Raw genomic sequence first — 26,012 nt, 5'->3', positions numbered from 1 at the left:
TTGTGTATGTTGAAATTGTGCCTAAACTCCACTTAAACCGAAAAAGCTTAAAAATTGCAACTTTAGCATTAAGTGTCTAATCACCCCCCCCCCTAGACACATCTACTTCTAGATCCTACAACAATCCTGACTCATGCCTAGGCATGCATTAAGTATACATACCTCTTGGAAGACCGTGAGGTCTCCGCAGTACTCCCGGTCCCTTTTCTTTTGAACGACGGCCTTGTGTGGGGGCCGCCCTCGAGGAGATATGGTCCCTGGAGCGCCGATCCTGCTAAAATCCAGATCACCACAATAGGAAAGGATAGAAATGAGGATTTGTCTTAGGAAGCCTCTGGGTACTCACGATGCAGAATGGGTAAAGGCGAGGGTAGTCGGCGATGATGGCCACTTCCGAACCATCAAGGCTCGCTTGATAGAATACCCCATCATCAAATTATATATATATATATATATCCGGATCCTCGCAAAAGCCAGGATCTTTTTCACGATTATGATCCTCCGCCTGGGGAGCAGGACAGTGGACGTCCTCGATCATCCTCCTCCATGACTAGTTGGTGGCGACAAAAAAAAGTACATTCGATTAGTGTCTGCAATGTAGTAAAGAAAGCAGAGGTGAATCGAGATCTTACCCATTCAATCGGGGTGTACATGGAGTAGGCCTCCCGACAGTTTAACCGGAGAAATCTTATTTTTCGCCCTTGTACAGATCGGCCAAAATTGAGGCCAGTTCGGCTGGGGTATCCGGACCATGCCATCTGTAACGAGACGCATTGTCTTCTCTGTTGTAACACCATAAAGGAGTTACTCTGGATTGAAGAGGCTGCACACACCTCTTTATTGTGATCGCCATGACTTCAACTATTGAGAGTTCGGAGTGGGCCAGCAGCCTGGCCTTACTGACCAACCTCTGTATCTCCGCAATATCCTCTTCTTTGGGACTTCAGGGATGCCAGTTGAGGCGCTTCTTTAGGGGAGCACTAGAAAACTTGGGGAGACCGAGCCTGACTGGATCCGGTAGTGGAACATCGTCCATATAGAACCACTTCGAACACCACTGCGGGTATGCTTCTTTAGGAGTTCCAACATGGTATCCGGATCTGGCAAAATGCCATACTTTGGCACCACCGACTTCAAATATGGAACCCCCTTTGTGGCGGGGAACGAGGCATAAGAATTTCCTCCATAAACCAAAATGGGCCTCGATGCCTAGGAATAACTCGTAGAGGGCAACAAAGCTTGAGATGTGTAGAATCGAACCTTGGGTGAGGATATGCAGTTCGATGCCGTAAAATTCCAGTAACCCCCGGAGGAAGGGATGGATTGGAAATCCCAGGCCCCGTAGTAGAAACGGGGCGAAGCACACCCTATCCTCCTTGTTGGGGTTAGGGAAATTCTTAGCCATCGCGTCATTGCCGATTTAATATAATCCCGCTCAAACGGGAACTAGATCTGCGAGGGGAAGGTAGCCCTGTGCCTGGATCCGGCTTAGTTGAAGATGAGGCACGGAGCAACTTTGCCAATCGCCCTCTTGAGGGGCATGGGGGCGTGAAGAGGAGCCTAGGGCGCTGGCCATGACAAAGGCTTTGTTTTGTGGCTAGGCTTGGCCATTTTTCCTTCTGCGTGGTGTGAGATGGCCTTAGGAGATCCATATCCATTTATACAGGTGCCGCCCGAGCGTGATGGAGGGCTTATTTGAGAATAATCATGGACCGTTTGTATTCACCCTGCGTGCAAAAAGTCGAAGCGCCATTAGGGGGAATTGTAAAAGACGTTGAGGTTGTCGTTGGATTATCATTAGTCTGGATTATGATGAAGAACCCACCTTGCAAAGTCGAAGACATGGGCTGAATATTACATCGTCATTGAAGGCAAGTTCGGGGGCTACTGAGGGAGTCCTGGATTATGGGGTCCTCGGGTGTCCGAGCTGTGTAGCTTGGGACGGACTGATGGGCCATGAAGATACAAGATAGAAGATCTCCCCCCGTGTCCGGATGGGACTCTCCTCTGCATGGATGGAAAGCCTAGCGTCTGGATGTATAATTTCCTTTCTCTGTAAACCAACTCTGTACAACCCTAAGCCCCTCCGTTGTCTATATAAACCGAAGGGTTTTAGTCCGTAGAGGCTATCAGAAATCATATAGGGTAGACATCTAGGGTTTATCCATTACGATCTCGAGGTAGATCAACTCTTGTAACCCCTATACTCATCGAATACAATCAAGCAGGACGTAGATTTTTGCCTCCATTAAGAGGGCCTAAACCTGGGTAAACATCATGTCTCCCTTGTCTCCTGTTACCTTCGACCCTCAAACGCACAGTTCAGGACCCCCTACCCGAGATCGGCCGGTTTTGACACCGACAATGTCATCTACCATAAGTCTTCTATGGTCCCAATCAATGTTTCTAAGGAAGAAACTAAGAGATTAGCCTCCATTTTTGGTTGTCAAGTGGGGAAGATGCCATTTACATATTTAGGCCCGCCTGCGGGAACTACTAGATCTACAATGTCTGATCTTATGCCTCCAGTAACCTGCATGGAGAGGAGAATGACTGCTAGTTCATCATTCCTGGCTTAGGGTGGCAGATTGCAATATCTTAATTCTGCTTTATCTTCCCTGCCAATCTTCTTCCTTTGTAGCTTGTTCATCCCACCTGGTATCTTGAAGCAACTGCAGAGAATTCAAAGGCAATGTCTGTGGAGGAAAAATAGGCAAGAACCTGCACCATCTTTGCCTGCTTGGGATTTGATTTGTAGACCCAAAAAATAAAGGTGGACTTGGCATTCTTGATCTTGGTTTTCAAAATGTGGCTTTGCTCTTGAAACATGTCAACAAGTTTGTGACGCCCGGATAATTATGCTACAGTAATCCTCTACTAATGATGCCAAATCACCTCGGTTAGTGTTGTTAACCTCGCGTTAGTCAAAACCAATTCAAATTCAAATTCGAATGAAGTTCAAATGATAAATTTTTCAAACATTAAACTAAATTGTTCTAGAGGTGACAAATAAATCATAAGTAGTAATGGTGGACAATCCACAATTTATAAAATGTTTAAAGGCACTAAAATAATAGAAACATCTGCAAAACCTTTATTTAAATGCCTTTTATAATTAATAAAATGTTAAACTATTTTATTTTAGAGTAAGATTTTTTGTAGCAGTGGGCTAAATTATAACAATAACTTAGATACTAATATTGCATTTTATAAAACAAAATTTAGCTAGTAAGAAACGTAAAATAGAAAATAATAATAGAAAAACAAAATAAATAAATAAAAGGAAGCCCCGGGCCAACCGGCCCAACTGGGCCACCAAGCCAACCCAGGTCGGCCCACCCCCTTCCTACTAACCCCCTCCCCACTCTCTCGAACCCTAAATTCCCCAACCACGACTCCCACTTCCCCCTCATCTGGATCAGGCCATGCCCTGACCCCATCGCTCTGACGCTGCCCCCCTGGTCCCGTCGCCGCCATCGGAGTCCCTCCGTTCGCTGGACCTCCCAGCCGGACTACACGTCGTCCTTCCCATCGTCGCTCGCTGTCGTGCCCGTCATCCTCCTCGACAACGGCTGCCTTAGTCCCTACGCCCGCGCGGTGAGGCCCCGGCCTCTCCTCCTCTGTTCCCGTCCCCGTCATCCCGCGACCGCGGCCAAGCTCCGTCGCGGCCCCTCGCCCCGCGTTCACGCACTGACTCGCCATCGCCATATGCAGTGCCGCCCTTGCCTACCCGCCGCAGCGCTCGTCCTGCTACTGCCAGCCACCTCCACCGCTTGCCATAGCTCCTCCTTTCGCCCGTCTGTCGTGCCCCGACCCTGTTCCGTCGAGGCCGCACTTCCCTAGCTGCGCCCCGCCTGCTACTCCGTCGACCTCAACCTGTTGTGCCCAACGGCGCCCCGCACCGCACCCTGCGCCCGCCACTGCTGCCCTACGCTAGCCACTGCTAGTAGCTGTCCCTTGCGCTGTCGTCCACCGTGGCTGGAGCATTGCCTCCGCAAGTTCCTGCCGATGCCCATGCCCCTTGTCGACCTCATCTCCACGCGCCCTCGCGCCCGGGCTGCGCCCTGGCCGCTCGCGCGACGACAGGTGTGCCCGCACCCCCCCTCACCTCTGATGCGCCCGCGCTACGCCGGAGTGCGTCGGCACCCGCGCCCCGCTTGCTGCCAGCTGCTGCGACTGTTGCCTCTCGCCGCCTCGTTGTTGCTTGCGCCGCCGCGCCCCTTGCCTTCGCTCCGCTGGCCTCGCGCCGCACCGGTCACCTCCGGCGCCCGCGCCCCTCTGCGCTCGTTCAGCCCTCTCCTGGGTCGGGTGCCCGGAACGCCCAGCACCTGCAACGCCAAGCTCCCGCAACCCCCTGTGCCCGCTATGGTCCTAGCCCAATGGTAGCCGGGGCCCAGCCCCAGAACGATTTAGAAAAAGGAAAGAAAAAAACAATAATTGAATTAACTAAGTAATTAATTAACTTAATTAATTCTATCTAGTTAACTAATTAAACTTAATTAACCCATCAGTTAATCTTAATCATATGCTTATTAGGAGCAGTCTATGACGAACGGGCCGCACTGGTCAGTTTGACTGGTCAACGGTCAGAGTTGATCGCTGACCTCATAAAATGATTTTCGATTTAATTAATTCTATTAATTCTAAAAATGAATTAAAACTTCTAAAATTAATATAGAATAATCCCTAGCTCGGATGAAAAACTTTGTACACAAAAGTTGCTTAGAACGACGAGACAAAACCGGATACACAGCCCGTTCGCCCGCCACACACCCCTAGCATAGCAAACACGCAACTTTCCCCCTCCAGTTCATCTGTCCAAAAACGTGAAACACCGGGGATACTTTCCCGGATGTTTCCCCCCTTTGCCGATATCACCTCCTACTGTGTTAGGGCACTCCTAACACCGTTACTTATCATGTCATGCATCGATATGCATCTATTTGCATTGTATTCATTATGTCTTCCCCCTCTTCTCTCCGGTAGACTACGAGATTGACGTCGCTGCTGGTACCCCGATCGACTACGTTGTTGATGACCCCTCCTTGCCAGAGCAACCAGGAAAGCCCCCCCCCTTGATCAACCAGATATCGCCTATTCTTCTCTCTATTGCTTGCATTAGAGTAGTGTACCATGTTACTGCTTTCCGTTAATCCTATTCTGATGCATAGCCTATCTTTTCTACTGATGTTGTTACCTTTACCTACAATCCTAAATGCTTAGTATAGGATGCTAGTATTCCATCAGTTGCCCTACATTCTTGTCCGTCTACCATGCTATACTACCGGGCCGTGATCACTCAGGAGTTGATCACGGGTATATACTTATATACATAATGTGTGATAACGTGGTGACTAAAGTCGGGTCGGATCGTTTAGTACCGGCGGTTGATTCACGGATTGGGGGCTGAAAGGACATACTTTCCCGACGGCCCTCTGTGTGGACCTTTGTGGCGGAGCAACAGGGCAGGTTGAGACCACCTAGGAGAGAGGTGGGCCTAGCCTTAGTCGGTGTCCGTGGTTACATCAATTGACATGCTTAACGAGATCTTGGTGTTTGATCTGAGTCTGGCCACTTGCCTATACGCACTAACCAACTACGCGGGAACAGTTATGGGCACTCGATGTCGTGGTATCAGCCGAAGCCTTCTTGACGTCAGCGACTGAGCGACGCACGCCGGATTGGACTGGAATGACTGCTCTTGTATTAGGGAGACTAGGTCTACTTCTGGTCGCCCTCGCAACGTGCAGGTGTGCAATGGCCAATGGGCCCAGACACCCTGTGCCTTAGGATTTAGACCGATGTGCTGACCTCTCTGTTGTGCCTAGGTACGACTGCGATGTGTTGATCTTCCGAGGCTGGGCATGACCCAGGAAAGTGTGTCCGGCCAGAGGGATCGAGCATGTTGGGTTATGTGGTGTACCCCTGTAGGGAAGTTTATCTATTCGAATAGCTGTGTCCCTCGGTAAAAGGACGACCCGGAGTTGTACCTTGACCTTATGACAACTAGAACCGGATAATTAATAAAATACACCCTTTCAAGTGCCAGATAAAACTCGGTGATCGCTCTCTCATAGGGCTACGAGGAGAGGATCACCGGGTAGGATTATGATATGCGATGATACTTGGTTAACTTACCATCTACTCTCTTCTACTGCTTCAAGATGGAGGCTGCCAGAAGCGTAGTCTTCGATAGGACTAGATATCCCCTTCTTATTTTGGCATTCTGCAGTTCAGCCCACAGATACTACCCATTTCATTGATACCAATGCATATGTAGTGTAGATCCTTGCTTGTGAGTACTTTGGATGAGTACTCATGGTTGCTTTGCTCCCTCTTTTCCGCCCTTTTCCAATTTTCTCGGACGTCGCAACCAAATGATGGAGTCTAGGAGCCAGAGGATCTAGAGGATGATTCTTCATGGAGTTCGTCTTCGAGGAGTAGTTAGGAGGTCCCAGGCAGGAGGCCTTGCCTTTTCGATTGTTGCTACTTTTGTGCTAGCCTTCTTAAGGCAAACTTGTTTAACTTATGTCTGTACTCAGATATTATTGCTTCCACCGACTCTTGTTTATTCGAGCCCTCGAGGCCCCTGGCTTGTAATATAAAGCTTGTATTATTTTATTTTGTGTCTAGAGTTGTGTTGTGATATCTTCCTGTGGGTCCTTGATCTGGATCGTACGCATTTGCGTGTATGATTAGTGTATGATTAATCGAGGAGGTCACAAAGTTCCTTAATAAAGCAGATATTCCTTGGGTTCAACTCATTTGGAATTCTTATTATCATGAGCTTATGGCCCAAGGAATAGCATCATGTGGGTCTTTTTGGTGGAAGGACATTCTCAAAATGCTAGATCAGTTCAGAGAGGTCTCTTGGGTTGAGGTCAATGAAGGTGATACTGCTCTTTTTTGGTAGGATAAATGGAAGGTGGGTGATTCTATTATGCCTCTGCAGCATAGATTCTCAAGGTTATTCTCCTATGTTAAGGACACTTTGGTATTAGTGAAAGATGCATGGATTCAATAATCCCAACCTAATAACATGGTTTCACTTGCCTCTTTCTGGGCAAGCTCATCAAGAGCTTCAGGTCTTGCAAAATCTGCTACAGAGCCATGAGAGAAAACCTGAGTTGAATGATGTTTGGTCCTAGCATGGTACTAGTAAACCTTATACTCCCAAGCAGTTCTACATTTCCAGGTTTACCAACCATACCTTCAATCATCTTCTGTTATGGATTTGGAAAAGTTGTTGCACCATGCAAATGAAAGTTTTTGTCTGGATGCTCATTATGGATAGATTAAACACCAATGATATGGTGGAAAGCAGGCATTGGCATATTGATGATGGAGTTAATTGTGTGCTCTGCCCCACACAAACCAGGGAAGATAGAGACCATCTATTTTTCAATTGCAACTTTTAGTCAGAGGATTTGGAATTTCTTGCGGATTGATTGGTCTGCTGGCAATGACATGGGTCAGGTTACCCTAAATGCTAAGGGGAATTTTGAGCATCCATTCTTTGCCGAGGTGGTCTTCACAGCTTGTTGGAACATTTGGATCATCAGGAATGGGAAAGTCTTCAGGAAGGAGAGGCATAGTTTTAATAGATGGAGAGGGGCTTTTGTTCATGATATGTACCTTCTTTCTCATAGAATTAAGGTGAGACATAACGAGGACCTAGTTAGATGGGTGTCGGTGTCAAAACTGGCGGATCTCGAGTAGGGGCTCCCGAACTATGCGTCTAAGGCGGATGGTAACAGGAGACAAGGGACACAATGTTTACCCAGGTTCGGGCCCTCTTGAAGGAGGTAATACCCTACGTCCTGCTTGATTGTTCTTGATGATATGAGTATTACAAGAGTTGATCTACCACGAGATCATAGAGGCTAAACCCTAGAAGCTAGCCTATGGTATGATTGTATGTTGTCCTACGGACTAACCCCTCCGGTTTATATAGACACCGGAGGGGGCTAGGGTTACACAGAGTCGGTTACAATGGAGGAGATCTACATATCCGTATTGCCTAGCTTGCCTTCCACACCAAGGAGAGTCCCATCCGGTCACGGGACGAAGTCTTCAATCTTGTATATTCATAGTCCAACAGTCTGGCCAAAGGATATAGTCCGGCTGTCCGGAGACCCCCTAATCCAGGACTCCCTCAGTAGCCCCTGAACCAGGCTTAAATGATGATGAGTCCGGCGCACAGTATTGTCTTCGGCATTACAAGGCGGGTTCCTCCTCCAAATACTCCATGGAAGATTTTGAACACAAGGATAGTATCCGGCTCTGCAAAACAAGTTCCACATACCACCGTAGAGAGAATAATATTTCCAGAAATCTAATCTGCTGACACGTTTTGACAGCATGACATCACGCCATGGCCCGGTCATTATTCGAACCGTTTTTCTCAACCAGCACCGCTCATATCGCGAGGCGGTTTTCTTGACACGTCTTGTCAAAGCAGAGATCGTCTTCCCCTTATTACGGGATTCTCATCAATACAGACGTGGGTAACCCAACCGCGCCATCAATTACGGCGCTTGGGGAATAAGCGATTTTACCAGGCAAGTGGGGAGGCGCATCGCCTCCTCTGCCCTTATAAAGGGACAAAGATTCACTCTTTTCACCCACGCCTTCTTCCTCCTTGCTTACCCATTCCCGCACACACGAGCTCTAGCGCCCAAGCTCGCGTTCTTATTCTCAAACCATTCCAAGCATGTCCGGAGCAGGAGGCAAGTGGATGGTCTCCTCCGTCATGGAGGAGAACATCAAAAAGTTACGGGAAGCCGGATATCTGGCCGCGGATATCGCGCACCGGCTGCCAGATGCAGGGCAGATCATCCCAATGCCCAAACCCCATGAGAAGGTAGTTTTTCTTACCCATTTTGTCCACGGACTGGGATTTCCCCTCCACCCGTTTATCCGCGGGCTCATGTTCTACTACGGGCTGGATTTTCATGATCTGGTCCCTAATTTCATCCTCAACATCTCAGCGTTTATCGTCATGTGCGAGGCCTTCCTCCGCATCAAGCCCCATTTCGGCCTGTGGCTGAAGACCTTCAACGTCAAACCGAAGGTGGTGGTCGGCCAGCAAGGGGAGTGCGGAGGCGCCATGGTGGGCAAGATGCCTAATGTCACCTGGCTTGAAGGCTCCTATGTGGAGACCATAAAGGGGTGGCAATCGGGGTGGTTCTACATCACCGAGCCGCGCGACACCAACTGGGTGGCGGCCCCCGAATTCTGATCCGGAATCCCCACATGGCTCACCTCCTGGAAAGAGAAGGGCATGTCCTGGGGTTCCTCAGTAGAGCTGACCGGACTCCAGACCTGCATCAAGAACATGATGAGCAAGAAAATCAAGCTCGTCAACGTGGTCCAGGTCATGCTCTTCCGCCGGATTCTCCCGTGTCAACAACGAGTATTCAACTTGTGGGAGTTCAACCCGGCCAAGCACCAAACGCTGCGAGAGGTCTATGACATGACGCACAAGGACGTCCGGAGGGTGCTATTCAAGGGCGCCGAGGTACCTCCTTCCCTCACCGAGGACCGCAGACTCAGCGCAAAGCGCCGCGCCAATCCAGTAAGTTTTTATATTTCACAGGGTATCCATTTGCCCCAGTTTAATCATGTGCAGGATCTAAGCCTTCCATACAAGGTTGTCAGAATCATGATTTTGAATCGGATCGGAGCTCTGATGGTAGGATCGCAAATCGTAGAATCTTCACTACCAGGATCATAGAAATGTAGATTCTATGAACTAAAATCGTAGAATCAGAGGGGTTAGTTTGGATCGTAAATTCGTAGAATTGTATAATAGAATCGCGATTCTGACAACCTTGCTTCCATACCTTTAATAGGACTAGGTGAAGACAACGGAGCAGATCGATTGCCCCGCCCCCCTGCTTGAAGATCCTGCAGATGCTCCCCTGACAGAGATGCTGGTTCCAGCACCTTACGAGGTGCCGGTGAAGAAGGACAAGAAGAAGGCCGCGGGGACCCGAAAGGGTCTCCGGCGCAAGGTTGTATCAAACTCATCGTCCGATAACTCCGATGCGCCCTCCTCCCATGAAACAAGGAGGAGGAAGAGGAAAGTTCTCCCCCCAGCCGGGGGAGACAAGAAAAGGAAGGCCGACCCAACCGGGGAGGCCGAAGGGTCCAAGAAGGGTAGGACCCTCCCTCCGGATTGCTCCACGACGGTAGCCTACAACGGCGACGAGTGGCTACGCAGGGTGAAGCCCCTGGCGAAGTCGTAAGTATCCGGACACCATAGTAATTCATGGTATGTTTTACTGCACTGCTTCTCCTCATGACGAACATGATTATGCAGTCCGTCCCAAGCTCATCTCGACGTATCTTCGTCGAGCGGTTCTCTTCTGACCGCCTCCACCCCTTGCCCTGCAGACAACATCGAGGTGTTGTCTCAACATGCACCAGGCCAAGGGGAGGCAGTCCTGGGGAAGCCTCGAGGCGACCATCCGGACCCTGGGCGCAAAGGAAGCAGGACTCCCATGGGCTCCAGGTTCGGCCCCAGCCGAACACTGCACCGGAATATTCGGTGGTTCCGGACTCCGGCGGGCGACCCCCCGTTAAGGGGGGCAAGCCGCCTATGCCGGTGTCCTCTGTCTATCCAGAGGCACCAGACAACTTGCTAGAAGCGCTTCGCGGCGCTTCCATCAACGAAGAGCACCGTACTATCATGAGTGCGGTGATCGAGAAAGTTCAGTCCGCCAAAAACGGACTGACTGAAGCTTGCTCCAGCCTCCTAACAGGCTTTGAGGTAAGCAATCAAAATATAAGAAAATATGCCCGCATGGATACTAGCCCCTGATGCTCTGTTCGGTGTTCGGAAAGAAAGGCCGGATAGAGGATCAAATAATAACTCAGGAGTCTAATCAGATAAATGTATATGTGTATGTGCAGGCTTCACTGCTGGCCGCTGCCGCACGTACTGTGGAGGTCTCTGCGCTGAAGCAGGACCTGGAGCGGTCCGAGGATGAGCTTGGCCTTACCAAGAGGCAGCTCGAGGAGAGCAAAGGTAAGCAATACCCTTGTCCATATATTTAAAAAAATTCGGGTGTAAAGTAATAGGATCATCATGGATTTGCCAGGGGCCATGACCGAAGTGGCAACCCTGAGGAAGGCGCTGTCCGAGGCCGAAGACAAAGCGGCCAAGGAGCGCATTGAACGGGAGAAGCAAGAAGCCCGAGTAGGCGAAGTGCAGCAAGAGCTCGAGGCTCTCGCCAAAAAGCACGAGTCCTTGGAGCTTTACTCTAAGACGCGAGAGTCCGAGCTCGCGCAGGCGCTTGAAAGCGTCCGAAGCACCAAGGCCGAAGCACACAAGGCCCTCTAGGATATTGATGTGGTGAAGAAGATAGCAGCGGGTAAGGCATTCATTATGCAAAGCAAGAACATGAAGGAGACTTTCCTTTTTCTTACCCGAGTTCGGATCTCTCCAGGAGCGTTTGCAGATCTTCCCCGCAGTGTACTGGATGCCGCGGAGTTTTACCGAGCTGAGGAGGGGAGCTCGACAGAGAAGTTGTTCCGGTCTCAGTATACTAGGACCAAACACCCCGTGCCCTTGAGCGACCAGCTGAAGCAGTTGGTCGAGCTTCACAAGGCGGCCGAACAAGCCATGAGGGGCCTTATAGTCTGGATGCGGCCTGGCGAGCCCATGTCCGGCAGCTACTTCGGTCTGGTAAGGCGGCTCGTCGACGCCTGCCCACAGCTTGAAGTCATAAAGCGGTCCGTCTACATCGAGGGTGCGCGCAGGGCTTTTGCCCGGGCGAAGGTGCACTGGGCGAAGCTGGACGCCGTGAAGCTGGTGAAGGAGGGGCCGCCGGAGGGCAAGGAGCATCGCTGCCCTGAGATGTACTATGAGAGTGTCCTGAAGGGTTCCCGCCTTGTGGCGGATGAGTGTGCCAAGGATGTAATTTTTGAATGAACATGCTCATGTGATCCTGTAATATAAAACGAGTCCATTTGGGCCATGCGACGCTTTTTAAATTTAAAATATTACCTTCTGTGCGACCGTTTATAAAATCTGAGAGTTGGCTAGTCGTCGGCTTCTGCCCCCATGTAACTAGTACTGGGGTGTTCAGGATAAACCTGAGCACTCTTTACCCCAATTTTGGGTCCTTTAAGGGAGGTGTTCAGCGCAACGAACCAGGCAATCGGACTATAATGCTTTATCACTCTCACTTAGCCATAGAAGTCTACAATTTTAAATTTTGGCAAAGCTCCTGGTATTCGGAAGGCCGAATTTGGGGCGCTATACACGCCTAAGCCGGACAAGGCCGACTCCTTGCCCGAAGCGGAAAAAGTCTTTAAGGACTTGAGACCTCTCGAACAGCGACTAGTCTCTCGCCTTTTCATGATAGTCAGTTTTCGGCTTTCTCTACCGAGGTGCTCGTCCGGAAGAACCGGGACACAATCGCAGTAGTTATCCCACCGCTACCTTAGCCGATATAGTGGAACGTAAGGTACCATTACATGGGAGCCTGGCAAACCCAACTATTGACCCAAGACATGATTCGGAGCTGATGCATATAATGCTATAAGTTCGGGGTGCCGCACTGTCGAAAGTGTTCGGACTTCTCGCGCCGTATTATGGAGTAAACGAAATCCCCTGGCGTACTGACCGTACCCGAATTTACGGGTGCAGATTGTCATAAATGGACATAAAGGAAAAAAGAGAAATGAATAATGCAATAATAGACTAATGATATGCATTGTTATTTAAATAATACGTCGAAGCGTACTGGTACATGTAGTGCAGTAAGCGGAAAGTAGGACTATTCGAAATGTCCTATCCAAGGGCAAGCTGCATATGGATAGTAGAAAGCGGGTATTATTATTAGAGACCACTTGGGGGTTCCCATGTACATCCTGGCTTCTTGCCGCCTTGGTTGTTCCTTCCCGTAATGTGTCCGGCAATCATACTGCTGGAAAGGGCTTCCAGAGAGTTAGGCCCTGAAAGAGAAAAGAAATGATAAAGATATACAGCCCCTAGGGCGGTTAAGCCGCATTACGGGACATGCCCTGATTGTGCCCCCGCCTATGTCCATGGTATTTTCAGTGCGTAATTATGTACGCGCGGCACGGGTTTCGTCGCTTGACTGGGACTAGGACGAGGGCCGAATTGCTAGGCGAGCTCTGAACGTGCCAGGCGATCCTGTTGCAGTTTACTCCGGACATGCTTGAAGGTGTTCGGGGGCTGTATCGCCGAATTAGTGGTTTGCCTTGAAAGGCTGCTTTGTGCTTCTGCTGCCAGGGCCGCAGTGTGCTCTTCCGTACGGAGCGAGCATTCTGTGTTTCCATTCACTGTTATGACCCCCCGAGGTCCTGGCATATTGAGCTTGAGGTACGCGTAATGCGGTACTGCATTGAATTTTGCAAATGCAGTTTGTCCGAGCAGTGCATGATAGCCACTGCGAAACGGGACGATGTCGAAGATTAACTCCTCGCTTCGAAAGTTATCCGGTGATCCGAAGACCACTTCCAGTGTGATTGAGCCCATGCAATGGGCCTCTACACCTGGTATGACGCCCTTAAAGGTGGTTTTGGTGGGTTTGATCCTCAAGGGATCGATGCCCATTTTTCGCATTGTATCCTGATAGAGCAGGTTCAGGCTGCTGCCGCCGTCCATAAGGACTCGAGTGAGGTGAAATCCGTTGATGATGGGGTATAGGACCAGTGCGGCGAATCCGCCATGACGGATACTAGTGGGGTGGTCCCTGCGATCAAAGGTGATCGGGAAAGCAGACCATGGGTTGAACTTTGGGGCGACGGGCTCCATCGCATAGACGTCCCTTAGTGCACGCTTCCGCTCCCTCTTGGGAATGTGGGTTGCGTATATCATGTTCACCGTCTTCACTTGTGGGGGGAACCCCTTCTGTCCTCCCGTGTTCGGCGGCCAGGGCTCCTCCTCGTCATCACTATGCAGCCCCTTGTCCTTGTTTTTGGCATTTAACTTGCCGGCCTGCTTGAACATGCAGCATTCTCTGTTGGTGTGATTGGCTGGCTTGTCGGGGGTGCCGTGGATTTGACACGAGCGATCCAGTATGCGATTCAAACTGGACGGAGCCGGAGTACTTCTTTTAAATGGCTTTTTCCGCTGACCGGATCTAGAGCCTCTGAATCCGGCATTGACTGCCGTATCGTCGGTGTTATCACCGTTATTGCGGCGCTTTGGTCTGTTACGATGTTGTCTACCATTGGCATCTTTGGTATCCGAAGTGTCCGGATTCCTCGATGTGTTATTGCTGCGACCCACCAACTATCCTCGCCCGCGCAAAAGCGGATCATGAGTGTCGTGAGGGCTGCCATAGACTTCGGCTTCTCCTGGCCAAGGTGGCGGGCAAGCCACTCGTCACGGATGTTGTGCTTGAATGCCGCTAGGGCCTCTACGTCCGGACAGTCGATAATTTGGTTTTTCGTAGTCAGGAACCGAGTCCAGAATTGTCTGGCCGATTCCCCTGGCTGCTGAGTTATATGGCTCAAGTCATCAGCATCCGGTGGTCGCACATAAGTGCCCTAGAAGTTGTCAAGGAATGTGTCTTCCAGATCCCCCCAACTGCCGACGGAGTCTGCTGGCAAGGTATTTAGCCAATGCCGAGCTGGTCCTTTGAGTTTTAGTGGGAGGTACTTGATGGCATGTAGATTATCACCGCGAGCCATGTGGATGTGAAGGAGGAAATCCTCAATCCATACAGCGGGATCTGTTGTACCATCATATGATTCGATATTTACGGGTCTGAAACCCTCCGGGAATTCGTGATCCATAACTTCATCAGTGAAGCATAGGGGGTGTGCGGCGCCTCTGTGCCGGGCTATATCCCGACGCAGTTCGTATGAGTCTTGTCTGCTGTATTCGGCTCGGCCGGATTTGCTTTTGGTGTATCCAGCGCGACGATCATCATCCCGTGTTAGCGCGCGTGCCCGTGACCCGTATATTGACCTTGCAAGTTTTGCCTTACTGTCCAATACGTCTCGCAGGTCCCGTGTGTTGTCCCAGGCCTTGGTATTTTTGATTGAGTGGCGGCAGGGTGCAGGTTGAACTTCAGGCTGAAATGCCTCTCCGGCTCGGCCACGCATTGGCTGGTCAGCCACATCGTACACTGGTGAATGAGGCTTCAATGCTTCCTCCTCGAGGTGAGGTAGCAACCTGCGTTTTGGGTAACTCTTGGAGGGACGCTCGAGTTCGTATTCCTCGGCCGCAAGGACTTCGGTCCATCTGTCTGCTAGCAAGTCTTGATCAGCTTGAAGCTGGTGTTGCTTTTTCTTCAGGCTATTTGCTGTGGCCATAAGCCGGCGCTTGAAGCGCTCCTGCTCGACGGGATCCTCAGGCATGATAAATTCTTCGTCGCCGAGGCTTGCCTCATGTTCGGAGGGAGGCATGTAATTGTCCTCATCCGGTTCTTCATCTGCTGCCTGCTCTGGAGGGCTAGCTTGTTCATCCTCCGGCTCTACATCGTGCTGGAGGGGATTGAGGTTGTCTTCGGCACTATCCGGAGTGTTATTATCTCCTGTGCCGGTATCACTACTTTTGCTCTGGCGGGACTTAAAGCGGCGCCGCTGACGTCGACGCTTGGGTTGCTTCTTGGAGGGGTCATCCTCCGCTATCTCGTCGCCATTGCCTTCTTTAGGGGTGTCCACCATGTATATGTCGTATGATGAGGTAGCGGTCCAGCGCCCTGTGGGCGGTGCTTCCTGCTCGTCTCCTACATCGTCGTCCATACCGTCGATGTCTTCGGAGTCGAAATCGAACATGTCAGTTAAATCGTCGACAGTGGCTACTAAGTGGGTGGTGGGTGGGCAGCGAATTTCTTCGTCGTTTGCATCCCATTCTAGCCGGACATAGTTCGGCCAAGGTTCTCCTGACAGGGAGAGAGACCTTAATGAATTTAGCACATCGCCGAAAGGTGAGTGCTGAAAGATATCCGCGGAGGTGAACTCTATGATCGGCGCCCAATCGGATTCGATGGGTGCGGATGCAGGCGGCTCGGAGTTCCTGGCCGGAGAAGAATCCAGTGGTCCGGCGACACGGCTCTCGTAAGGGGTGAAGTCAGTATCCGTCTCTATCGCCACTGAGAGTGCGGCCTCCATGGCGGGGTCTATCCCTCCGCTCTCGGATGGCGCGATTTGCTCCGGATTGATGGCCGGAGTAGTTGCAGATGCGATCTCCCGAACATTGTCCGACGACAGAGTTATGTCATGCTCGTTGCAACTGCGCGGAACACCTGACATGGGTTCGAATCCGTCGAAGATCAAGTCTCTGCGGATGTCGGCCGTGTAGTTCAAGTTTTCGAATCTGACCTGATGGCCAGGGGCGTAGCTCTCGATCTGCTCCAGATGGCCAAGTGAATTGGCCCGCAGTGCGAAGCCGCCGAATACAGAGATCGGTCCGGGGAGGAAAACCTCACCCTGGACCGCATCGTTATCGATGATCGAAGGAGCCATCGAGCCTTACGGTGACGGCACAGTGGAACTCTCAATGAAAGCACCAATGTCGGTGTCAAAACCGGTGGATCTCGGGTAGGGGGTCCCGAACTATGCGTCTAAGGCGGATGGTAACAGGAGACAAGGGATACGATGTTTACCCAGGTTCGGGCCCTCTTGAAGGAGGTAATACCCTACGTCCTGCTTGATTGTTCTTCATGATATGAGTATTACAAGAGTTGATCTACCACGAGATCATAGAGGCTAAACCCTAGAAGCTAGCCTATGGTATGATTGTATGTTGTCCTACGGACTAACCCCTCCGGTTTATATAGACACCGTAGGGGGCTAGGGTTACATAGAGTCGGTTACAAGGGAGGAGATCTACATATCTGTATTGCCTAGCTTGCCTTCCACGCCAAGGAGAGTCCCATCCGGACACGGGACGAAGTCTTCAATCTTGTATCTTCATAGTCCAACAGTCCGGCCAAAGGATATAGTCCGGCTGTCCGGAGACCCCCTAATCAAGGACTCCCTCAATGGGTCTCCTTTCTCCCCCCATAATTGTCTCCTCTTCTTTATGTAGTTGGTAAATAGTTAGTTTTTTAATCCTGGTTACCCCTGGTAGCCCTTGTAATTCTTTTACCCCTTTTTTAATAAAAGGCTGTGGGAGGTCACACTATAGTGTTTAGTCAAAAAAACAAATTAACCAAATAGTTAATAAGTGAGCACCACATTGCACGACATATAGAACATATATACTAGAGGATCAGATTGCATGGTAGCAGTACATAGAACAAATCACTATAATTTGTTAAGGAAAGGTAGGAGCGGCACATGCAAACAGGTAAACCGAACATGCTTAATCAACGTGCTAGCTAGGTGAACATAGGTCCTTATAGTTAGCTAATAAGACAAGCTACTCATCATCGTCAGAGATATTGATGACGATTGGCTCCTTGGACTTGGAAGAGGGCAAGGCCTCCACATCGTGGGTGCCCTCCTCGTAGTAGTGAGTTGCCTGAGCCGCTTTGGGCACCAACCTGCTAGCTCTTGAGTTGAGGTAAGCATGGGCACGGTGAGAAAAAAACCACGCAGTCTTCGTCGAAGGCACTGACGGTGGCCTCGAAAAAACACCACGAACTGTCGTTTAAAGCGGCCAACCTTGTGGCGGCATCAGTGTATGAGGCATCGATGGTGGCCTTGACGGCAAGGTGCTCCTCCAAGATCTAGGGGTCGGCACGAATGGCAACCATCGTGACCTCATCCGCGCATGCGGCCACAATTTGCTTCTTCGCTGCCAAATGCTCCTTGAGCTCTTGGCTATACTGCGTGCACCATGGCTTAGGGCGGCGCTTATTTGGAGGATGGGTCGGTAATTTGGGTGGAAGGTGTCATGCTGGCGGTTGGGGCATGTGGGATGTAGAAGGGGGAGGAGGATGGGGGTGGGTGTGGATTACCCGCCTAGATCGAAGAGGTCGAGTAGCGGGAAGGAGCGCCACCGGTAGAAATTTGTCTTTTTCACAAAAGGTGGATCAAAACTTATGACACCCAACCATTTGGTCAATTGTGCATTAAATATGTCCTAGTATTTTAGAAAATTTATTTGGTATAATTTTGCAACAAATATTTGGTAGGTCCTTCACAAAAAAGCTCATTTGGGGCACTCAAAAAATGGAAAATGATTTTTTCGTGCAAAGAAAATGATAACTCCCTTAGGCAACATTGTTTGGAATTCCAATATGCACCCTTGTGCACACTATGAGATCATTTGAACAAACTATGCCATGAATGGGGCCATAAGATTGATCATTTGGCTTGAAAGCCATGAATCTTCACGCATGATAGTTCATTTTTGAGAACACTTTTTAAAAATAATTTTCGTATTACAAGTTTATTATTTTTACTGGTAACTTGGTCACATATAATGACACAATGCGAAGGTTTTCCAATTTTTTTTTAATTTTTTATGCCCGTTTAAAAATGCGGTCAAAACGGCGGGCTTGACCGTTCCTAGCTAGTGGTTGAATCTTGGAAAACTTTTGATGTTTCTCTGATTAAATAGATACTTATGAACCTAGAAATAATTTTTGGAAAAAATAAATAGCAAACTATGAGACAGCTGCAGTTCAAATTTGACCCGCTTCCTACTAAATCGGCAGAAATTTGTCTTTTTCACAAGAGATGGATCAAAACTTTTGACACCCAACCATTTGGACAATTGTGCATTAAATATGTCCTAGTATTTTAGAAAATTGATTTGGTACAATTTTGCAACAAATATTTGGTAGGTCCTTCACAAAAAAGCTCATTTTGGGCACTCAAAAAATGGAAAATGATTTTTTCATGCAAAGAAAATGATAACTCCCTTAGGCAACATTGTTTGGAATTCCAATATGCACCCTTGTGAATAATATGAGATCATTTGAATAAACTATGCCATGAATGTGGCCATAAGATTGATCATTTTGCTTGAAAGGCATGAATCTTCATGCATGATAGCTCATTTCCGAGAACATTTTTTTAAAATAATGTCGTATTACAAGTTTATTATTTTTACTGGTAACTTGGTCACATATAATGACACAATGCGAAGGTTTTCCAATTTTTTGATATTTTTTTGATTTTTTTATGCCCGTTTCAAAATGCGGTCAAAACGGCGGGCTTGACCGTTCCTAGCTAGTGGTTGAATCTTGGAAAACTTTTGATATTTCTCTGATTAAATAGATACTTATGTACCTAGAAATAATTTTTGAAAAAAATAAATAGCAAAATATGAGGCAGCTGCAGTTCAAATTTGACCCGCTTCCTACTAAATCGTCAGAAATTTGTCTTTTTCACAAGAGATGGATCAAAACTTTTGACACCCAACCATTTGGTCAATTGCGCATTAAATATGTCCTGGTATTTTAGAAAATTGATTTGGTACTATTTTGCAACAAATATTTGGCAGGTCCTTCACAAAAAAGCTCATTTTGGGCACTCAAAAAATGGAAAATGGTTTTTTCATGTAAAGAAAATGATAACTCCCTTAGGAAACATTGTTTGTCATTACAAGATGCACCCTTGCGCACAATAAGAGATCATTTGAACAAACTATGCCATGAATGTGGCCGTAAGATTGATCATTTGGCTTGAAAACCATGAGTCTTCACGCATGATAGCTCATTTCTGAGAACACTTTTTTAAAATAATTTTCGTATTACAAGTTTAGTATTTTTCCTGGTAACTTGGTCATATATAATGACACAATGCGAAGGTTTTCCAATTTTTTATTTTTTTATTTTTTATGCCCGTTTCAAAATGCGGTTAAAACTGCGGGCTTGACCGTTCCTAGCTAGTTGTTGAATTTTGGAAAACTTTTGATGTTTCTCTGATTAAATAGATAGTTATGTACCTAGAAATGATTTTTGGAAAAAATAAAGAGCAAACTATGAGGCAACTACACTTCAAATTTGACCCGCTTCCTACTGAATCGGCAGAAATTTGTCTTTTTCACAAGAGGTGGATCAAAACTTTTGACACCCAACCATTTGGTCAGTTGTGCATTAAATATGTCCTAGTATCTTAGAAAATTGATTTGGTACAATTTTGCAACAAATATTGGTAGGTCCTTAAAAAAACGTTCATTTTGGGCACTCGAGAAATGATTATCTTATAAAAAACTCATTTATGAGAACACTTTTTTAATGATATTTGCATTATTCAAAGTTTGTTATTTTTACTAAAAAGTAGGTCACACTTGGTGACACAATGCGAAGGTTTTTTATTTCTATTTAATTTTATATAAATTTTCTAGGCCATCAAATAGCAGACATGATTTAACAACTTACTTTTAATCGATTATTATGACCAATTTAAATGATCTTAACCTCATTAAAGGAGATAATGCGTTTTGATTGGTCCAAAATCATATCACGCGGATCATGCATTAAGCCCCGTCGGATGCACCCGGATCTAACGGCCCACACCTCCCTCGTCGCTCTCACCCCGTGTCCCTCTCATCCTCATCCACCCACGAAACCCTAGCTCCCTTATCCCCTTCGGCGCTGCCGCTCCCGCTCCCTTTTCCCCATCGCCGCCGCCACCTCTGCTTGCTACACCACAGCCACACAGCCATCCCCATCCAGATCCAACCACCGCTGCACATCGACGAGGCGGCTGGCGGGCGGGGCGCGCCGGCGCGGCCCTCCGTGCGCGCGCACCGGGAGGCCCTCGAGGCGGCGCCGTCGGGGATCGTCACCGGGCTCGAGCTCGGCCGCCTCAACTCCTCCCGCGCCGGCGGCTCGCTCCGCAAGGTCGCTGCCGAGGCCGCCGCCACCGGGGCCTGCGTCTTCGCCGACCTGTATGCCCTCGGGGGCGCGTCCCTGCCGGACCCACTAGATGAGGAGGACAGGGCAAAGTGCCCGCACTCCATCGTGCTCACCGGCGATGAGTTCCCTCCATGGCCATGGCCTCGGCCTCCCTTCCCCGACCGCCAAGACACCGGCGCGGAGGCTGCTCTCCGCCACCGTTAGGGCCATGGCACCGGCCAGCCCCAACAAAGGTACTGCGCAGTCGCGGCGGCGGACGGCAAGTTCATGCCGGTCATCGACAAGAAGGCTGGATGCTCCTTCGTGTACCCATTCGGATGGCAGGTACTCCTCCATGAGTCCTCTCCTGTGCTCTGCTCCATACGCATGCATACACTTGGTGGTGCTGCTGAATGAATGAATGAATGAATGTGTGTGGGTGGGTGCAGGAGGTGTATGTGCAAGGGCAGGACAAGGTGTAAAAGGACGTGATCGACCCCGCCGTCCGCGAGTGGACCTCAAGACTGATGTGTACCTTCATGAGCTTCCAGACGAACATGCAAGCAGCTCCGCTGCCAAGCCATCAGCCCAACCAGATGGACCTGGCTCTCTTCCATGACCCGCTGTTGCCTCAGGTAGCATAATTTCCACTCTGCAGACCATTCTTCAGTCTCTCACAACGCATCTGAGAGAAGCATGTTAGTACTACATTTTAGCAAGATGCTGAAACCAACGAGGCTTTGTCTAAGCAGGCCGGGGCGCAGAGCACGAACCCGTTCGCCGACGACAACTTTAAGGGTTACCCTGAGTACATGAACACCAGCAACCCACAGACGGCAGACGATCCCTTCCAGCAACATTTTCCTAAAGCTGTCAGCGTCAAGCCCCTACGACAACTTCCTCAGGGCTGCAGGGTGCTGAGGCGAATGAGTTTCTGCCCGTAGCAGCAGCAAGTCTATCGTGTCACGTCTCTACGCATGGTACCGAAACAGGTACGTAGTTCGCACGGATCAGGATCTCAGGTTGCTCACCAGAAATGTGGCAATGCCCATGAATGGTTTTTGCCGGAAAAGGCTGTAATATATCCGCGCCTGCGCTGTTAGAGGGTCGATCGGATTTAGCACCCATTCTTTGTCTATAATAGTGGTATATAGGTTAGTTGTTGTGTTGTATATTATCTGTGATTCTTAGATCTAGTCCTGGTATAGTGGTATAAGAGGGTGTTTCGTTGGACGGTAAACTTGCTGCGCAACTGGACCTCGTTACATGCAGTGAAACAAATTGCCACATCACTGGTGAGCTTATTTACATAATAACACGAGCATGACTAGATCTAAGAATCACAGAGATTAAGTCAGTATATCTTACTTGGGTACAAGTCGCTAGAGGTTGCTACTGACACACACTTAACCCATCCATTTGTCTCTCTGCTAATTCTCCACTTGGGTACAAACTGTTATATATATATATATGCAAAAATAAATTGTTATATATCCCATATGTTTAGGTTTATCAGGACCCATCAAGTTGTCCTTTCCGAGGGTAGATTTAAAAAAATTCAGAATAAGAATTCTGAAGGCTTGAACGATCCTTTTCACAAACGGATAGAGATGAAATTGCGTGCTTTATCTGATAGGTTCTCTCCTTTTAATTATTATTATTATCATTGTGTGTTGATTATATGAGGTGTTAGCTCTTCCTGGACCTCTCATCATTTCACCTGTAGCTAATGAAGCTTAGTGGGAAGCATCAATAAATAATTGTTGGCATATTTGATAATTTTAGATAGTTGCTGAGGCAGACATGTTGGTCCTCAGGTCAAAATATATCTTTGCCTGATCTTTGTATAGGTGGTATGACTATAACTGAACCATATGTTATGTTTTATCATATATAACTGAATCATGAGTTTGTTTATATTTTAAACCTACATGAAAGGAAGTGTGCTTGTTGACGATGGTTATTGTTGCTGAATCCATATCCTGTTTCAGACTCATATTTTGCTATTCTTAGGTGGCAGGCTTGTACGGCATTGCGAGCAGGAGGGCCATGAGGGTTTGCTGCTCTGCTCCTAGGGCGACCAAGAGGTCTTGCCCCGAGCTCAAGCACGTCCACGCCGACCCACCACGACAGGTAGCATCTCCATCTCCCTCTCATCTTCCTCTGCTCGCTATTGCTGCTCCAAATCATACATGTTGGCAAAGAGATGTCCCTGTTTTCCTCAGTACTATGCACTGCTATATTTATGTGGTTGTCTTTGTGTGCATCTTATTTTGAAACTAAGTGAGACACCTCCATCCCCTACATCTTGACGATCCCTCATGCGTTGCTCTCACTACCTCCAGCCCCTAGATTTCCAATTGCATTTGTTGCCTGCTCATTTAATTAATTAAAACTGCATGTGTGCGTGTAAGTATATCAATTTGCTGTCGTTCATCTTCAAAATATATGGATACCTATTCCTACAATGTTTTGATTTCCTAGGTAGGTCTGTATTAGGCAGTGTTTCTTCTATGAAGAAATGTGCACTAGTGATAATAGTGTGAGATTGTTATTTACCCTTTACTTTTTTGGTGCTCGTTGGTGTGTGTGCGATCCTAAGTGCAGATCGTTTGTCATTCACTGTTATTTACTTATGTGATCAGCATCATTTCTATGCAGATATGCAACTCTTGAGTATGTTGTCCTTATATGCCCCTTTCATACCATTCCCACTCAAATCAAAGCTTCTGTATGCACTTGATATTTGCAATGAGACTTGAGAGAATTTCTGTATGCACCGAAGTTTTCTCTAATATAGATTTCTCAAATCTCTCTCTGAACTTCTCTAATAAAAAATGGTGCTAACTGTTAAAGCTCTTCGTGGTGACATGTTTTTTTACCAATACAATACTATATTAGCACTCAAGGACTGTTTGAGTGATAGGTTGTTCATACTTTTTGAGAAGTGGATTGATTAAGCTATTGCTTTCCCCAACAACAACAAATAAACACGACAGTTGAACAACGTGTATCCCCTCACTTGAAAGCCTATGAAACTTCCTGTAGCAGCAGTGCAGCACACTTTATATATATATGTATGAGGCTGGGTAGTTCAACTCTACTTTACTTCCTAACTCATTCATATATATGATGGAAATTGTGTAGGTTCCATGGTGCCAAGTGGCCTCTGGCCATCTTGAACTGGGACTCCAGTAACAAGTAGATGTTGCTGCCGCACTCAATATTTTAAGTTATTTTTTATTTGTTGAGAGATGTTAATCACCCAGTTTCCCTGTTAATAACCTGAGAACACTTGCCTCCTCTCCAACCCTCGCCCCAGCCTACCGCTGCCGGCATGGCGCGTGGCTGTCGCTGCAGCAGCTAATTAGACTTTTGGGACTCTGTTTCTATGATCTGCTCGATAGCATTTTGGATATTGATTGGACACGCTTTATATAAAACGGTTTATCTTGTACATTGCTCTGCCTAACTTGTATACATGAAACCATACTTGTCAAATATCGAGTATCACTGCTGAATAATAACGTCTTGTTTTCTGTTCACTGAATCACAATTCTTCTCTCTTTTTACCATCAGTCCATCTTACAGCCATCAATAAGAAAAACAATTACCTTCATATTAGGCTTATTATTTTCTTGTCTACAGTATTATAATGTACACATGGTTTTCTGCTCATTGAATCACAATTCTTCACTCTTTTTACCATCAATCCATCTTCTTACAGTTGCATGTTTTTTTTGGCTGTCCAGATGACCAAGCCCAAGGAGGAAGCAACTGCTCATCACTGAGGACAAGTAACTCCAGCAGGTTGACGCCGTAGATTCACAATGTACCTTCTATATGCCCATCCAGTTCTGTGATTTGTGTCTTGAAACCCAAAAAACCCCATGCCCATGTGGGAGCTGAACCATAGTTTTTTGCTTGTGGAAAATAATATCCTTGGCTGAATTGACTTGAGGCGGTTTCTTTGAAATTCTTGGAAATGCTTTGGTAGTTTCTTTCAGCGAGAAACTGTTTCATACTGAAGTTTATTGGTACATGTGTGGTTTGCTATTGTTACTTCGTTTGGGTTGGGTTGGTTCTAGCGGGGAGATGTGCACACACGCTGGCAGCATGAGCTAGCAGCCATGATTGTCAGCCAGCCACCACCATGTAAATGTAATAAATGTGTGGCCTATCTAGTGTGCTGCTGTTAGAAATATAGATGTGTGGTCTATCTAGTGTGCTGCTGATAATCTGTTTTTACCTCACTTGGGAGGCACCATAATCTGTTTTTGCCTCACGGTACTGTAGGAATAAATGTGTGGCCTATCTAGTGTGCTGCTGATAGAAATATAGATGGGAGATTAGTTGACTAGTTATGCAATCTATAATCCTTCATATATATAGCAAAATGGGTGGAAAAATCAAATGTGTGTCCTAGGGTGCATGCTTAGGTCCCATGCAACAAATAGGAATGAATTTGAAACACCTCGGCACCGTCGCTCGGTCGCAAACATTGAGATACTTGGTTTTCAAATTCCAGTAAATCCAAAACTCGTCTGAAATTCATGAAACTTGGCATGCATTAATGGAACGGCACCAACATGTCGTGGTAAAAAATTTATCCCATTCGGGGCAGGTTCTGGTATAAGCTTCTCACAAACAAGAGCTTCTCACAAGAAGCCTCATGCTACCGGTAGGGAACGTGTCACCTTTGTGGATGAAACGATATTAGTTGCCTCTTCTTGCTTTCAAATTTCTTCTAGTGTAAACATAGACCAAAAGGAGTATCGTGTTATAATTTGGAATTTTTGGGGTTCGTTTGGATATTTTTGTACATTAGCTGAGTTTTCTAGGCATTTTATGTGCATAATTCAAATTTGAACTACAGGCACATGCTCCAATGCAGACAAATGGGTTCAAAAATCAAATCTATGTCCTTGGGTTCATGCTTAGGTTCCATGCAAGAAATGGGAATGAATTTGAAACACCTCGGCACCATCGCTTGACCGCAAACATTGAGATACTTGGTTTTTATATAATAGTAAATCCAAAACTCGTATGAAATTCATGAAACTTGGCATGCTATCATGGAATGGCACCAACATGTTGTGGTATTTTTTTTTCTAGATAGAACATAGACTAACAAGAGTGTCGCGTTAAAATTTGGAATTATTCAAAGTTCGTTTAGACATTTTTATATATTAACCGAGTTTTCTTGGCATTTTATGTGCATAATTCAAATTGGAACTATACGAACATGCTCCAGTGTAGCAAAGTGCGTTGAAAAATCATATGTGT

The 26,012-nt window shown here is 47.6% G+C and overlaps 1 long non-coding RNA gene across 1 annotated transcript; it reads left to right on the top strand.

Annotated features, from left to right (window-relative positions):
* Window positions 1-20,429: 20,429 nt before the first annotated feature.
* LOC125520072 (uncharacterized) lies at window positions 20,430-24,732 on the top strand. Its single transcript, XR_007288408.2, has 5 exons — window positions 20,430-21,071; window positions 21,176-21,361; window positions 21,479-21,718; window positions 22,740-22,859; window positions 24,479-24,732. It is a non-coding gene; the product is annotated as an uncharacterized LOC125520072 (long non-coding RNA).
* The last annotated feature ends 1,280 nt before the right edge of the window (window positions 24,733-26,012 follow it).

The sequence above is a fragment of the Triticum urartu genome, chromosome 7A (genome assembly GCF_056163025.1).
Source record: "Triticum urartu cultivar PI428250 chromosome 7A, HENAU_Tu73, whole genome shotgun sequence".
Lineage (NCBI taxonomy): Eukaryota > Viridiplantae > Streptophyta > Magnoliopsida > Poales > Poaceae > Triticum > Triticum urartu.
Note: the sequence above shows the minus strand (reverse complement) of the source record. Positions and strands in the feature narration are given on the sequence as shown.